The sequence below is a fragment of the Saccostrea echinata genome, unplaced genomic scaffold, assembly GCF_033153115.1.
Source record: "Saccostrea echinata isolate AGI-Se365-2 ecotype Australia unplaced genomic scaffold, CSIRO_AGI_Sech_v1 ptg000032l, whole genome shotgun sequence".
Lineage (NCBI taxonomy): Eukaryota > Metazoa > Mollusca > Bivalvia > Ostreida > Ostreidae > Saccostrea > Saccostrea echinata.
In genome coordinates, this window is record NW_026889781.1 from 6,974,193 (window position 1) to 6,990,764 (window position 16,572).

Genomic DNA, 16,572 nt, shown 5'->3' on the forward strand with positions numbered 1-16,572 from the left:
TAGAATGATCAGGTAAATTAAAATGCTGGTATACAAGCTGCTGGTCCCCGTTGTAAATTTGAAATCTATGCCCCGATATTCTTCTATTGAGAGAACCCTTGGTTTCACCAACATATATAAGCTTACAAAGGGTACATTCTATTCTGTAGACACCATTAAAAGATTTGCAATTAAGATTTTCCTAAGTTTTGGCATAGAAGCTCTGTCCAGTAAGATTAACAGAAAATGAAAAACTAGTTATCAAAGTGTCACAGGTTTTATTGTTTTTGACAAAACACATAGATATAGAACATTTGCAATCGGAAAAGGAATCATCAAATACATCTCTAAAAGAAACTTTACATTTGTTCATTTTTTTTTTTTTTTTTTTTTTGTAAGAACTGTTGGTTCTATATCAAAACTGGGAATCTGAAGATTTTACATAAGACACATGCTTGATATCCCTGAGAATAATCCGAGGGACACCAATTGAAGTCTTAGAATCTCCGTCCCTTATAGACTCAAAAGATTGACGCCTTTTTATACTGGTCGACGTGTCTGCCAGTATCCTTTTGTTATGCTGAATATAAAATATTCATTACAAAACAAAAACAAACGAGTCATTTACATATTAATTGTTGTTTATTAGTAATAAAGAACAAGTGAAGACAATTATTAATTTCTTTCTTTGAAAGGTATCCTTTGATGGCTAATGTGTGTCCTTTATCCACAGTAGCAGGTACCTATAATGAAAATTCAAGAAATGGTTTACGTTTAAAAAAGTGATCTCTGTTTGTAATATCATTTTAATTATGATATGCATTACTAGCGTAAGCAATTTTTCGTCAATAATTCAACATAATGATTTTTCAGTCAAGTCCTAGAAAGTTAACGATGCCTACAGATTCCTCAAATAGCAAGAGCCAAGAATCATCAAAAATTACTCTGTTTCAAAAAGTAACGGGCTTTTGTCAATTAATAGTGCAGACTTTTAGCTTATTTTCCCTGTTTTTAATTTTTCAATATCTATTATATTTTTGAGAAAAAGAGATTTTGAAGCATGAGGGTGTTTTGAAAGAAAAATTATACTAGAACGTCATTATTTTTGTAACGTAGCGTCGTAGTGCATTAAAATTACCTTGAGCGGTTTAACATATGTTACTTTGAATTAAAATGGTTACTAATTTGGATAGACATTTATCATAATAATAAACTTCCCAATTAATTAAAGACAATTAAGAGCAGTTGGAAATTGATTTCACATCCCAGTCTTCTTGGCAACTGCGTGTTTAACTGATTGCAGTTCATAAATACATGTACAGTAAAAAATAGTCTGCCTGTTTGTCTTAGAACTTTTTCACTTTACCTGGTCATTATTTTAAAATAATTTTAAAGATGGAACATTGTATTTCTCTCCCTTGAACACACTTTTGGTTTTGGATCTGCATCTCTCCTTTACCTTGATTTTGAGAATTTCAGCACGAGCAATAAAAATGCTTGCTTTCAGTCATTTTGAGGAAATATTGGCATCACATTGGGAAAAGAAAGTATGATTTTTGTTTGGAATATTAGTACACTACTTATGATTAACAGCTACAAACCTTTGAAAACCCAAATTATTGTCAAATGTTTTATTAAACCTGCAATTGTTTACTTTTGTAATTTGCCGAATTAACAAACGTGTATATTTTACATTTATAATTTTCGAGAAGGAATTATTATAAAAACAATATTTAACCTATACAAGCAATTTATCGATTGGAGTCTTAATTGTTGCTTAAAGGTGGTTTAGTGGTAGCTTAATGGAGTTTGAACATTAAGTATCTATAAGTCTGACTCAAAGGTGGCTTAATGGTGCCTTAAAGGTTGTTTAGATGCTATCATTAAGCACCTAAAAGTCACCATTAATCTATCTTTAAGCACCCATTTAGGACTTTGAGATGGCAAAATGGTTACTTAATGATGGTGTATTTATTACTTAAAGATAGCTTAAAGGTGCTTAATGCTGACTTAAAGACGACCATAAGCCACCATTAAGCCAATCTTAAAGGAAGTGTTTCATCTTGTGATGTATCAAAATTACTTCAAGTCTCTAAGTAAACGATTATTTATCTTATCTTTTTATTTCCCCTAAACGATGTCAAATTTAATATAGCTAACGGGATAACTACTGAAATTATATCATATTGACTTTGTATAGAAAACATATTATTTTCAAAGTAATTCAAATTAATTCAGGAAGTTCATGAAAAATCTAGTTTAAATTTATTTTGATTTTGAATTTATTATGACGTAACACTGGATTTAAGATAAAAAAGAAAAACTCATCTACTTATATCACACTAAAAATATTTCTTATATATGGAGAAGATAAAACATACTTTAACTTTAAACCTGATTAATTAATCTCCTCTCTCTTTCTCTCTCTCTCTCTCTCTCTCTCTCTCTCTCTCTCTCTCTCTCTGTGTGTGTGTGTGTGTGTGTAAGGGTGTGTGAGGGTATGTGTGTTTATTATATACGTGCAGTAAATATTCCGTCAAAAATCTTTAAAAAATTACCATGATTATATTTTGAATTCCTTATTCTGTCGAAATCAGAATCCTGGTACACCATTTAAAGCAACGGAAAAGAAACCGATGATTCCGACAACAGAACCGTTGGAAACCGTGTCTTTCTGATACCGTACCCTCCACTCCTGTCATATGTGCTTCCATGACTATGAGCACAAAAGTCAGGGCGATCAAAATGACGAATTGCATCAGCTTCATCTGAATAAATGAAAGAAAGAATGATATGTTGAGAATAGAAATTGAAGCATATAGGATCAATGAAATATTATACAGGCATTTGAATTGAGAATAACACTTATCCAACAACAGAGGCTATAATATAATGCATTGATAAATCGTAAGAAGTCCCCATGACAAAAATGTAAGGCGGTTGGATTTTCTGCTTTGTACAAACAAAAGAAAATGGCTAATCTGACTATCTAGAAAATGAGAAAAAAATATCAAGGAACAAATAGAGAATGAAATCTATTGCTATGGAAAAAAAATATTGTAAAGCTTGTTCAAACAATACTTTTAATTCCTAATTGTGCAAATTAAATCTCGGTTTCAGTTAAATAAAAAACAGATGTATTACAAAAATAAATAATAAATGTATTTACTAAAATAAATAAATCTTCATTTTTTCGTCATTGGCCTAAAATGTGTGATTTTCCTTAAAAGACTTGACACAGAGGTGAAGGTCGTTGGGCAATATAAATGCATATTTCTTTTCCTAAACTTATCCTATTTACTACTCATGTTGTTAATCTTCACGTTAAAAAAACAGAAAGAATTAGAAATAGATACAAGTAAGCAGACAATTTTTTTTATATTTGGATGTTTTAGAATCCTTAGTAAGAGACCCTGATGACAAACTAACAAGTATTTTTTTAAGGATAATGGATTATATGGTCACTTTGATTACCATTTTTGCAAATATATCGTTTCTTTGACGTCGAATGTTTAATTTGTACATAATTTAATTCACAATATAGTAATTGGGATGGACAGCAGGCAAGGTCTAATTTTGCCTTCTCCCTACAACAGGGTCAAGGTAAATACATACTTTACAAGTAAAATACTAATTAAACAAACATTGTAGCCAAAAAAAAAAAAAAAAAAAAAAAAAAAAACCGAAGGAGAATGACGATGAAGTACCGGTTTAGAAATATTGACAAAAGTTACATACATGTATTGTATGTAAGTATGTACTGCTTCAAATATTTGAATATTAATACTGAATCCATGATCAGGACTACCATAAAATAATAATTCATGTTCAGAAATCTGATCACAAGCAATAATATTTTTAATTGTTTGGAAAAGTACATCTTGGGGAGATGTATATTTTGGACAATGCTGAATGTTCATTGGCCTTCATAAATGGAAATCCTAACATTCGTCATACCTTATTTTTATATAGATTTATCTCTGCGTTTACAGTATCAAACCAGAGAACTTTCGGAGGATGTGACTGATAAATATTTTGATGCCTACTTCTCAATGGAACCTGATCCCAACCCTGATGCTTTTCAAATGTTCGTTTTGCTTTGTTTGATCTGTATATGTATTTATTGAATGGAATTAATGTTCGTAATGTTCATCTTAAATATCTTCTTTAAACATTTGAGCCGTCCCATGCGAAAAGGGCCCTTAAGGTGAAAATTTTCAAAATTGACTTTTCAATGGATTATGATAGACTATAGTGTAAAATAACAAAATATAAAGTTTGATTCAAATATTCAGAATAATTACTGAGATATAGGGAATCAAAGGTTAAGAATATGTTAAAACTACCTTGTAAAATGACGTTGAAAAAAGACGTTCAAACTGACGCTTTTATATCCCTCTCAGAAATATTAATATTTGAAATACGTATATGATTGAAAATTCCTTACTTTATCACACGAAAACATACATGAAAAATTTATGCATAAAACCTTTGCTTTTATTCTACTTGCAACATTTGATATAATTGTTTTTGTCAAAGTATACCTAAATGATACACTAGTTGTCGAAACTGTTTCATTGTTATTAGTTAAATTTTATAAAAGAAGAGGTGTTTTGGACTCTGAGTTACATGTACATTTTAAGAGTGTCGACATTAAATGTTCATTTTGGTCATTTGTAGCACATATGATTTAAACAATCCGATAAAAAATTGTTTATGTAAGTTTTCTCAAATTAAACACAGATATTGGTTTTATATCGGTAAATACCCGTTTTGCTTTTTTTTCTTTTTAATAATAACGTTATACACTCACAACGTCATGTTAGACGTGAATAATACTCTGATATACGGTTCAGAGAAAAGTAAATATTAAATAAAAAACAAATAAATAAAAGATATGTGTTTAGATATTTTAAAGACTTGTATTTTATTTACTTGTAGTTTGTGAAAAATATTTTTATTTAAAAAAAAAAGAAAAGAAAAAAAAGAATCCGTAAGATAAGACTGATAACATTGCATCTTCCTTGTAATTATAACTAGATTTCATTATTTTAAGAATGACTCTAATTCTTGGCCAAATTATTCGAGTATAACCTGGTTTGGGTCAGTTTACGCTTTATAATCCGCTCAATAATACAACCCTAGTAGCGGGTGATGGGAAGCGAGGGGATGTAAAAACTGATACATAGTCCTAGCAGCCATGTTGTTTGTTTACATGTGGTAAGATCCAAGTTACTGTTTGAAGTTAAAGGTGCATTCATTAAATCTGGAATTTTCCATGAATCCCGAGGACTGGAAATGAGAGGATTGCATGGATACAGACGATTCAGCTGGTTGTCGGGGGGGGGGGGGGTGTCCCAATACCAAACCAGGTTATACAGAAATAATTTGTGTTCCTTTTTGGATATTAACCAATCAGAGGCTAGAATACAAACAAAATCAAATTATTTGATAATTTTTCATCATAAGAATATAATTTTTGTTGTTTTATGCATGTCCTAGATGAATTTATGAAAGAAAACTTGAAGGGCGGATACAGAAAATTGATCGGCAAGAGGAAGGGGGGGGGGAGGATCTACAGTAACAGAATCCAGTTAAAATTTTCTGACAAGTTAAAAGAATGAAGTTTAAGGATGTTTTCTGACATATTAAATGAAGTTTGAGGAAGTGGTAGGGGGAATATGTACCTACAATACTGAACATACATGTATGAATTGTCCTACATTCGTAAATATTGACACAGGCAATAATACGTGCCGAGGCAATCTCTTACCCCTTTTACATGGGTAATGTATCTTTCTTACGATATTGATATCAAAATTTTCCGGGGAAAACAATTCTCATCTACCTACCGACCCAATTTTTTCGTCATGAGTCGGGAGCTCGAGAGGGCATACAAACACTATTTTAAAGTTGGCCATATTCCCTGCAATATTGGCGTAAACCGTCACGGTATTTGCACCGCCTATTTGCTCTGTACCGACTTATAAGCAGACCAATATTCGTATGTCTTGCAGTGAACATGTAATCTTACAAAAACTGAGGATGAGGATTTAATTTTCATATTATCATCATATCTTTACAAGGTCATTATAAGTTGAGAATATATTTTGAAGTTGTTTTTTTTATGTCACATTGATTCGTCATGTAACCCCCCCCCCCCCTTTTTCGCTAAATTTCGTTTGAAGAAAAACAAATCAAAAGCTTATACCTACATATTCTTCCATTCATTTTGTGGTTCTCAAATTTTGTGGACGTATCATCGCTTAGTTTGGGTCTAATAAGATATGTCGTTGATCGAGAAAGAGGGAATGTTGGCAGTGAAATGAGTGGCGCTGTGGGCCGGAAGTAGTAGTGCCTTATTCCTAGGACTCTTTCCGAAATCACATACATGTATTATAAATCTAAAATAACGAGTTAATCAGTTTCCAAGTTTATTAAAGCTTTTATCAATGGACAACAATTTTAACATTTAAGAAATATATGCGGGGACACAGACGGAAGTGGCCAGTAATGCGTCGGGCCTCTGAACTGACACATACAATTCAGATACTGGTATATAACAGAATTCTTTGACAACAATTAGCGAATTAAGTGATAAAATGACATGTGTTGAGTAAATTACATAGTCTGTGAAAAGCTTAGATAAGATGCATGGACATGAAAGAAGATTAAATCAAATAATTACTTGATTTTTTTTTATATAAAGGGCATTAAAAAGTGTTGAGGACAATTTACACCCTGTCCCTTTATAGTTCACAACCGTTATCCAGAAAGTGTCACTAATAATTAAGTAATTTGTAGTCAAGGAATAAATAAAGATTTGTAATTAAATTGATAAAAAGAGTAAATGTTTTTAAATAATATTCAAACCAAGATTTATTTCAAGAGTCAATTTTGCACGTTGATAGAGGTATTTATCTCAGATTTAAAATGAAATCAAATTTTCTTCGCTGACACTAACAACCGTTTCAGGCTCACAAAATTTTGACATGTTGTACTAGTGTCTATGAAACGCCCCTTGACCTTAGGTTTGATTTTGTACGCATTGGACATTCTTGTATCTATCTACTGAGTAACCTCTGTTGGTATCGCCGACATTGCTGAGCACTGCCATTTTAGCTCAATTTTCTTTTGTCCAAAAGGGATTAACCCCTTATTACCGAAATACATTTGTTCTTCCTTTGTTTTGTTTTTTGATTTTTTGTTTATTTTTAACTTGTCATTTTAAGCCCCCCCCCCTTTTCCCTGTAAAACGTTGTTACATACATGCCTAAAGAAATGGCCAAATATGATTCATTTATAAAAATAAGCAGTCATTCTTTCCAATTAAAACAATTCAAAGATTAAACTGAACTTATTGCAAACTTTCCTACACAAAAATGACCCGGTATTTATTTTCATAACCTTTAATGCAAACAAACACTTCATCTTTGTACTAAGAAATTAAAATAATAATCAGATGCAATATTACAGGGAAATAAATCTGTATTCAATCTTTCAGATTTAATTTCCCCGTAATTTGGGGGGTTTTATACATAATAAAGCATTATTTACTAGGAATTAAATAAAGGCATGTTGTATTGGGGGGGGGGGGGGTCTATACATAATTTTTCAATGGTAATTGATTGATATAAAATGAAGATGTTCACTGAATGGCTAATTGCACCCACCTCTAACAACCCCACCCCCATTTTTTGTAGCAAAGTCAAATATTCCCATATTAATGCATTTTTAAAACAAATCCTGGTCATTTTTTTTTTCGTTGCAGCATTTACTGTTTTCTCATATTTTTTTTTTTTTTTTTTAACGGCTGGCCCAAGACTTCAACAAATTATACGAGATTTTATTCTCAAATTTCAAGAAATATAATTATATCTTAGGAAACACATTAGTCTCGTTCAACCAGAAGCTAGGCTGTCTCCGTAAACAGTAAACCGACGGTTCTATACTTGAATGAAACAACAAACACATTGACCCGTAAATGACCGTGACGAACGCAAATCGTCATTTATCGCGTTTATAAACACAAAGAAAATATTGTTTTGAAAAAAAAAAAAAAAAAAAAAAACAGATGTTTTCTTCTTTAAATTTATGCTTTACGAAGAATCAACCTTAAAAAAATTCGTCATTTGCTACATGTAGAGCTGAACAAAATCTTAATCGCATATATAAACCTATATGTTGGGAACGGTTAAGATTTTTCTTTTTATTTATTGTAAAGTATTTCACTTCGGTTAATATGAATTTATGTTAAAAAGGATGTGTACATGTAGAGGTATATATCAATTAATATGTGCATGTACGATCGCCTTCAATGCATGAACAATATCGGATAAAAAAAAAATAAAAAAAAACTAGCACCTAATTATATCAGCAAAATTTAATATTCAATATTGGAAATGTCCATTTATATGGAACTTAGCTCTTAAAATTCATATTTTCTTTTTTTTTTTCCTGATATTGTATTGGCTCTAGATGATATAAACAACAATGAAAATAAGTTGACAGAGCTCAGGTAAAAATGTTGCAAAAATATATAACATACGCAACTTGCATTTTATGACGTTATCTTTACCGGCGTATTTCTCATTATGACGTCAAAATACATAAGGGCCCTTTTCGCATGGGACGGCTCATTTGTTTTTATCCAAACCATACTTTGAAAAAAAAAAGGTATGTTTTCTTGCAGGCAATAGAGAAAAAAGTGTTTTACCGCTTGAGAAAATAATTTCAAGTTTGACTTTGATTTTTTTTTTTCAAATAAATGTAATTTAAATATAACATTGTTATCCAACATTTGCCTAATGGTATGTATAGATGTTGACGACTTGTATCATTTAAATGAGAATGGAAGAAACAAAACAGACATATTTTATATGACATTGATTAAAATCTTAATCATAGGAAAACACGTGAATTTACTGCCTTCTTGATAATTATTCTAGAATTAGCTAAAATCGATTTTCAAAATGAGAATTACAGTGCAGTTTGAAACTAATAAAAATATTCCCGAAAGATTTCTGTTTCGAAACTGTGTTGTTTAAAATATTTCTTGATTCATCTTGGTATCTATGTAGTCTTCATACGCATTTTATTTGATATAAAAAAAGTTATTTATTAAAAAAAGATGCAAGTTTTTTTTAAAAGACCTGATTGTTTATGTTTGAATTAATCTTCTTACCTTGTGATTTCTGTGTTGAACCTTCAAGTACAGGCTCCAATAATAAAAATGTTTCTAATTAAATGTACATATAATTATGCATGTTTAACCAAGAAGTACAAAGTACAAGGAGGATTTAAAGCAGTGTATGCAGTTTCAAAGTGTAGCAAAGTGTTTTTTTCCTTTGTAACAAAAGTACATGGATTTTAATTGCGACAATTACTTGAACAAAAAGCTTTACGTGACATCGTATATATTTTCTTTTTCATTTATAAGGTCTTTATTAATGATTTGGAAACAGCATTCTGTAACACAACTGCATTTTATACAATTTGATAATATGTGATAAAATGTCTTTGTTTATCCTCCCACAATTGTTGTGTAAATTTTGAAAAAAAATGACAGTAGAATCAGTGTTTGTCTTGTAACGCTACCAAGAAATCTGTCAAAGTTTTAGATTTTTTTATTTCAAAATACCATGAACACATGTTAACGACTTTGTCATTTGAGACAATTTCCTCACGGTATATCTTGGGTCTTTCTATAAGATTTGGTGGATTTTTACGATGTAATTATTGGTTGTAATTTTTGCAGGGCGAGCTTATCGAGCAGCATACACGAGGTATTCGTAACCTGTTTTAAATTTAGCAACACACCTGCAAACAGACCTAGGAAACAGTTGACTATTCCAATAGTTTTTACAGACCTCACGATGAATATCTAACTAACAAAATATTCATACCTCAGTAGGACATCAATACCTTACCATTTCATAAAATATTACTATCGACTTTATTGACCCGCCCATTGCTCGCACAAAATGAAAGCTCAGAGAGAGAGAGAGCACCCGCGTTTACCAACTTGTGGGGAACTCACACCTGACAAAGGACCTTTCTTATGGGGAAAGTTGAGAATTGTGGGGAAATCTCTCGTTCCCCACAAATATGGTCATGGGTATTTTTGGATTCTACGTAGTTTACTGATAAAATGTAATCGATTTGTTTTCATTTTCGAAAAAAATCCCCATAAGTCGGCAAAATTAACCCACATTCTGTGTTCTCACTGCACCGTAAAACGAATGTCTGGGGATGCTGGGAAATGTTCATTCGGAATGCAGCGGGGTTTAAACTGGTCCCCCTAACATCGTAAACTTTCAAAGGCTAACAAGGAGCGGAAAACCAACTTATTGCGGGTAATGGCGGCTCCGAGGTGAAAGTCATGTGGTAAGTAGTTAGATTTTTTATTATTGATTAGACTTACAACACCCTGCTTAGCTTTAGACACGTAAATCATGCGTGAAGTAATGCATATAGTAGTACATGAAGTTCGTAGTAGAAAAGTAACATTTAAAACCATGTAGTGTAACGTGAAACTTTGGCCCACTTCAGACAGTGTCAGAGTCGTCGATTTTATTTAATAATGGTAACTGTTAATCTAATCCTGTTAAAAAAAAAAATAAGAATTTATATTCAATACTTTACCCCCGGGATCTGATAGGCGTTGGAAGGTTGTTCCTTTTTTTTTTTTTTTTTTTTTTTTTTGCAAATCATATGCCCATGTAGAAATATGTTTGATGGTGCGACCGTTAAGCAGGTCCAGCACAATCAGTACATTTAGCTACGTAGCTAAAATTACCAAGCGTAGCTTTATTTACCTACCTCAGGTAGCTTTATTCAGCTATTTCAAGGAAACTTCACAATTTTGCTTTTTATTTTAAAAAGACAAAAAACGGCAAGTAAATTTCTACTAATATTCATTCTAGGTATTATTTAAAAAGCAATCTAAAGCAGAGATAGCTTTAACATTGCTGCATTTGAACACTTTTAAGAAAAATATGTATTTCCATTGTTTGAGTAACTGTGCACCACCTTGTGTGCGATGAGGTGTGGATAAGTATGATTACTTCACATTGTGCTCATGTTAACCAAAACTGGTTTTCTTTGTTATTTCACTCAAGAAGTAACTGTTAGGTCACAAATTAACTGTTGTTTATAGCCCCAAAACTTTTAGAACTTTGATTGCAATTGCGCAGAAAAAGACACATCTCCATACTTGCCAACCTCAAACATGTAAAAATCTGGTCATGACCAGATTTGGAAAGTAAAAAATCTGGTCATATAATGCGTAACGACATTCATGACACATATACCATGATTAAATTAAATATATATGCATATATAAGCATTTGTGTATTGAGAATTATTTTATTAAAATGTGGCTTTAACTTAGAATGACAAAAAAATTTATATATATTGATTAAATTTACATGTTAGAAGAGCATTTAAGGTTTCATTATTCAGTATATTGACCTGAATTAAGTGTGCATATTTTTTAAAGGAAAGTCTTTTCAGAATCTGCATTGCTGATTTGAAGTACATGGAAAGTTAAATGTGCTAAATTTGAAAGTATTCCAATTTTGATTTTGAAGTTATTCTTCCTCGAATTAATTTAATTAACAAGTGCTATTAAATTTACAGTTATGTCTACACCATCTTCAAACACTTTATTTTATCTACTGAAAGTTGTTTTCCAAGATTCCTTGATATGTACATAAATATCGTTTCTCTTTTACTTGGTTCAATTTTCAATTTGTTCCTGCTGGCCCTGATAATGACCTCGTTCTATCGGAAGCCATTTTAAATTGACTTCAAACTTTGATTTTTCAAAACAACTCTCAGGTAAATGTTTACACCTGCACTGATAATTCACTGGTACACGGCCTACTGAACATAGCCATCGGCATTGTTTACGTACTATATCCAAGCTTGGGTTGTAACTGGAAGTTAGAAGTGCAACCTAATTTATGAACCAAATATGGAAATCAGGAGATTTTCGGGTTGTTCGGCAAAAATCGGGTGAAAAGCATGACCCGCCGTGTCATAAAAAATAATCGGGTTAAGGGTCGAAAAATCGGGTGTAACCCAACAAAATCGGGTGAGTTGGCACATTTCCAAGAGTCCGAAGGACCCGCAACTTTCACTTCAAAGTGCCAAGTGCATGGCAAAGGAGCAGTTGCTAGTCATTTTTTATCGAGTTACGTCAGTCGTGGCTGAGATTCGAACTCACGACCTCCCGATCACGGAGCATGCACTCTACCGACTGAGCTACCTTGAACAGTCTAAAGCTAAGAGAAAATAAGCCTTTGGGAATTTTAGTTCAAGAGATGACATACATTTCCTATTATAGAATTTTTGCTGTCTAATAATCATATTCTGGATGAAAGAATACCCAATTGAAAGATATTATTAATCACATATTACTTGAGATTCTGCCCAGAAACCTATAAAATCTAATTATTATCCAGATTCAATAAAAGGTGGTGCAATTGATATGATATATTCCATGAAAAGATATAAGTTTACCAGTACTAGTATTCAGGTGTGAAAAAAAAAAATAGTCGATTGATAAATCTGTCTTTAATTTACTTGCTCTACCATGTCTACCAGTTGCAAAGTGTAGCAAGCTAAGTGGTAGAGCTTGTCGAAGCCACAAGCAGTTGGGGCATGGACCTCCTCCCCCCTTTTCCATTTTTTTTTCTTGATAAATCTGGGTTGACATCTTTTTCATATTTTTGTATTCTAACATGTTATTGATAAATGTAACTCTTTTGTCTCAATAAGCTGTTTTTAAATATCTTGTTTTCTACTGATACATAAAAAGAAAGAAAAAATTTAATATTCACTTTTATTTACAGATTGTGCCCTCCATAACTTACATGTATCTATATAAAGGTACAAGTTTATAAAATTTTCTTAGCTCTTGAAGATCCCTGTTTTCTATTTGTTGTTGGGAGTTTGTTGTTACTAATTTATAAAGGAAAAAAGTTATCGGGAAACAGAGCAAAAAAAGTATTGATTTCTCAGAAAAAGGTGGGGGGCAGCCCCCTTGCCCCCTTCCACTCACATCATGTGTTTATGTACAAATGTATAACTTGTACAAATAAGAACAAAATTTGATTATCAAGTGCAGTAAAATATACTCGAATGTATCATTCAAATTACTCTTTTGACATGTTCCCTTAAGTGTAAAGTCTGCAGTTCTAAGTCTGCATGTTGTCAGGTGTCTTATTTGATTCCGAAAATGTTCAAGAGTGGGAAAGGGTGCTATACCTCTTTGCATACTTCATAAAACAAGCGCCTATGAAAAGCACTACAGTAAAGCACAAACATGTATAATGAATTGACGCTTACAATCCCAGTGACTTTAAAATATATTATAAACTTCATACATATATGTAAAATAAATTATAACAAAGCATACTCATCTGTTTCTTACACTTCAATCAATATACATGTAAGCATGCTTCACTTTAGTTATAAATTTGCATCTAAAAAAGGTATTTCCCCTTCAGAACAAGTTATAAAAAAGCTTAAAGTCAGCATGATGATAAATCACTTATGGAACATTGATAAATAATTAAGGATTTAAGATATTTATTTTTTTATATACATGTGTTAGTATGGTAGTGTATGATACACAGCTTCTTTAATACTGGCTTGGGCTGGTGGGTTAAACATGTACCTCAATTGCAAGGACTAACCTAGGGGGCGACTGAGGCGAAATAGTCGCTTTTGAGCTCCAAACTTCGCCTGATTTCTGCTTTTTCCTAGACATAGTGCTCAGGTGAGCGATGTGGCCCCTGGGCCTCTTGTTTTTAAAAAAGTTTAATAATGATCAATGTGTGCCATCCGCGTCAAGAAGTCTCCCTAGAATTTAAAACTTCTCCCTTATACATTTCTCTGAGGGACAAGTGAAGTCTCCCTAAATTTTGGGTCTAGGTTGGTCCCTGAATTGATAGAACATTGGACTGACATGCCAGAGATGGGTTCAAATTCAGTCATTCAAAGACACAAAATTGTCTCTAGACTAGTAGTGTTATGATCTTATATATAAATATTGCTTTTTTAAAGGGTAGAGGTGGGATGATATACTGAAAAACCAATACATACCAATATTTTCTGCTAAGATACGGTTTATGATATATGCATTGAAATATCAGTACGAAACGATACATGAACAACCTATCAAAAAGTTGAAAATGGCCGCTTTTACCAAGTGAAGAGATGATATTGGTATTGTAAATGCTCTTTACAACTAATAAGTCGTAGATAAGAGGGAAAACATTTTCACTCTTGAGCATCCTCGGATGACGGTTAGGTACTGTACATAGAAAAGTTCAGTTTGTAAAGCATCAGAAAGTATCGATCGTTTCCACAACAGTTAACATTATTAGTTAGTGTCCATCTGCACTAACAGCCAGTAACAAAGCATGGATTCTCAAATTTCATTAAAAAGAATTTGAAATTTTGAAACAAATTGGAAATTACCCTTACTGGAGAAATTGGGAAAATCAGCCGGGGTCTGGTTGCCGCTGTCACTGGACAAGCCCTGCTGGGGGGCCCAACTTCAGCATTTTAATGACCAGTTAGAGTGCATAAAATAGCAAAGTAAACCATTTTTCACGTAGTCTGAAAATTTTTATAAAAGAAAAAAATATATTTGTGCTTTTCATTATTGTAAGGGGAATTTTGTACTCATCAAAAGGGGAAAATGGGATATTAAGGGAAATTTTCTCTTGAGGAAAAATAAGTCCGAATATCGGTAGTAAATATGCCCTAGAATATTGTTTTGTAAATTTTTAGTCAATGGAATTGATGAACTTCAAGTATCAGTTTCAAAGCACATTTGATTTGGTTTGTTTATTGTTTAATGTCCTTCTGGAGAATTTTTCACTCATATGGAGACGCCACCACTTGCCGGTGGAGAGCATCAAATTTTGACCTATGCTTGGCACTCATTGCCATTGAGCAGTGAGGGATCTTTTTCGTGCCAGCACCTACTGCGACACGGGACCTTGGTTTATACGGTCTCATCTGTAGGACCGGTTTCCACGTCCCACAGTGGGATTCGAACCTGCGAAGTAAGGATCAACTCCTTACTCCGCAACTCTAGAGCAAACGCTCTAACCACTGTACCACGTGGGCGACCACATTTGGTTTGATATAGAGTGATATAGAATTCTTGATTTATTGTCAAGTAGACAAATATTGAAATAAAACACTAATTTTTTGTGTCACCTGCAGAGCAGAGCGGCACTAAGAGATCACTTTACCAGGTGGCTGTCTGTCCGTCTGTCACACCCTATATCTCAAGATCTGTAAGAGGTATGGATTTTATATTTTGCACATATATTGCTTGGCACTATGGCTTTTGTAAATTACCATGGTTACCGACCTCTTGACCTTTGACTTCTTTTCAAAATAGTTCATAGGGCCGATTTACAGCATATTTTTGACATTTAAAAGGTATTTCTATGCCATTTAGCATGTGCACTGTTTGTTGTAACACAATATGAAAAATACCAGCATTACAATCCACTTGACCTTGACCTTTGACCTACTTTACAAAAAATACCTTGGGAGTTTAGGTTAACTTATGACTTTTGAAATTGAGAGACAGGATTTTGATATTTAGCATTTATACATGTTTATGAGCTCATGATACTGTAATTTGAATCTGTATGATATTCAGTTACCACATAAACTTATATTTTAATAAAATTCTATGCAAATACATTGGGACAAGGTATTCCACAATGGATCATGTTAAGACTGACAATTGCTGTAAAGATAGACTGAAATCTCTTTTGGAGGATTATTGGAAACACATTTAGCTCATGATAAAGTACTTTGAAACTGTATGAAATTCAGTTAACTCACATGTAAATACAATGAAAATACATTGGGATCAGTATTCCACAATGGATTGTGTAGGGTGACAATTGCAGTAAGGACAGGCTGAAATCTGTTTTTGAGGATTAATTGTTGGAAATATGTATTAATAAAATGATAAAAAGATATTTCTAATAATTTCAATTAAATTATTCATTTGAGGGTTAAAGAACCATATATTCTTTGATTGTCAGATTCTATCGGAGTCTTATACTATCTGTGGGTGCAGTTTTTCTTTGCAGGGAAATGCATGAACTATCATGCTAAATTAAAGTAAATAAAAAAACTGACCAATTTTAGATTTTTTTTTTTCACCTTTAAGGAAGCTACAGAGTAGGCGACACATGTTCCTTTAAACACTCTAGTTTTAATTTTATAGTTTTCATATATATTTATTATAATATCGAGATATTTATCATATCATGTTGTATGTATTGAGATACGTATTGTATCACAAGATCTACGTGTTTTGTCCCACCCCTTTAAAAATGTTTGCTTTTGATGAACTTTATTGCTTTGATGATGATCATTCATCTTTTTTGTACTGTTTTCGCTTTTCACGTTTTTTTTTAAAAAATACATGACGTACTGGTATAATTTAAAGATTGTGACCCCTTGAACTTTTGAGATTTAAACCTTTTCTAAAAACAAAATTTGAAATATTGTTCATGTCAATAACAAATAAAGTTGCAGACTGGT

General features: G+C 32.4%; 1 long non-coding RNA gene across 2 annotated transcripts in view; it reads right to left on the minus strand.

Annotated features, from left to right (window-relative positions):
- Positions 1-602: 602 nt before the first annotated feature.
- LOC133198008 (uncharacterized) overlaps positions 603-16,572 on the minus strand; it is a 104,690-nt gene continuing 88,720 nt past the window's right edge. The window contains exons 1-3 of one of the 2 annotated variants that reach the window (XR_009722480.1): positions 9,164-9,229; positions 2,538-2,747; positions 603-722 (exon numbers count right to left, since the gene is read on the minus strand). This is a non-coding gene — a long non-coding RNA (uncharacterized LOC133198008). Of the gene's footprint in view, positions 723-2,537; positions 2,748-9,163; positions 9,230-16,572 lie in introns of those variants that run through there. The other variant, XR_009722481.1, reaches the window with a different exon arrangement.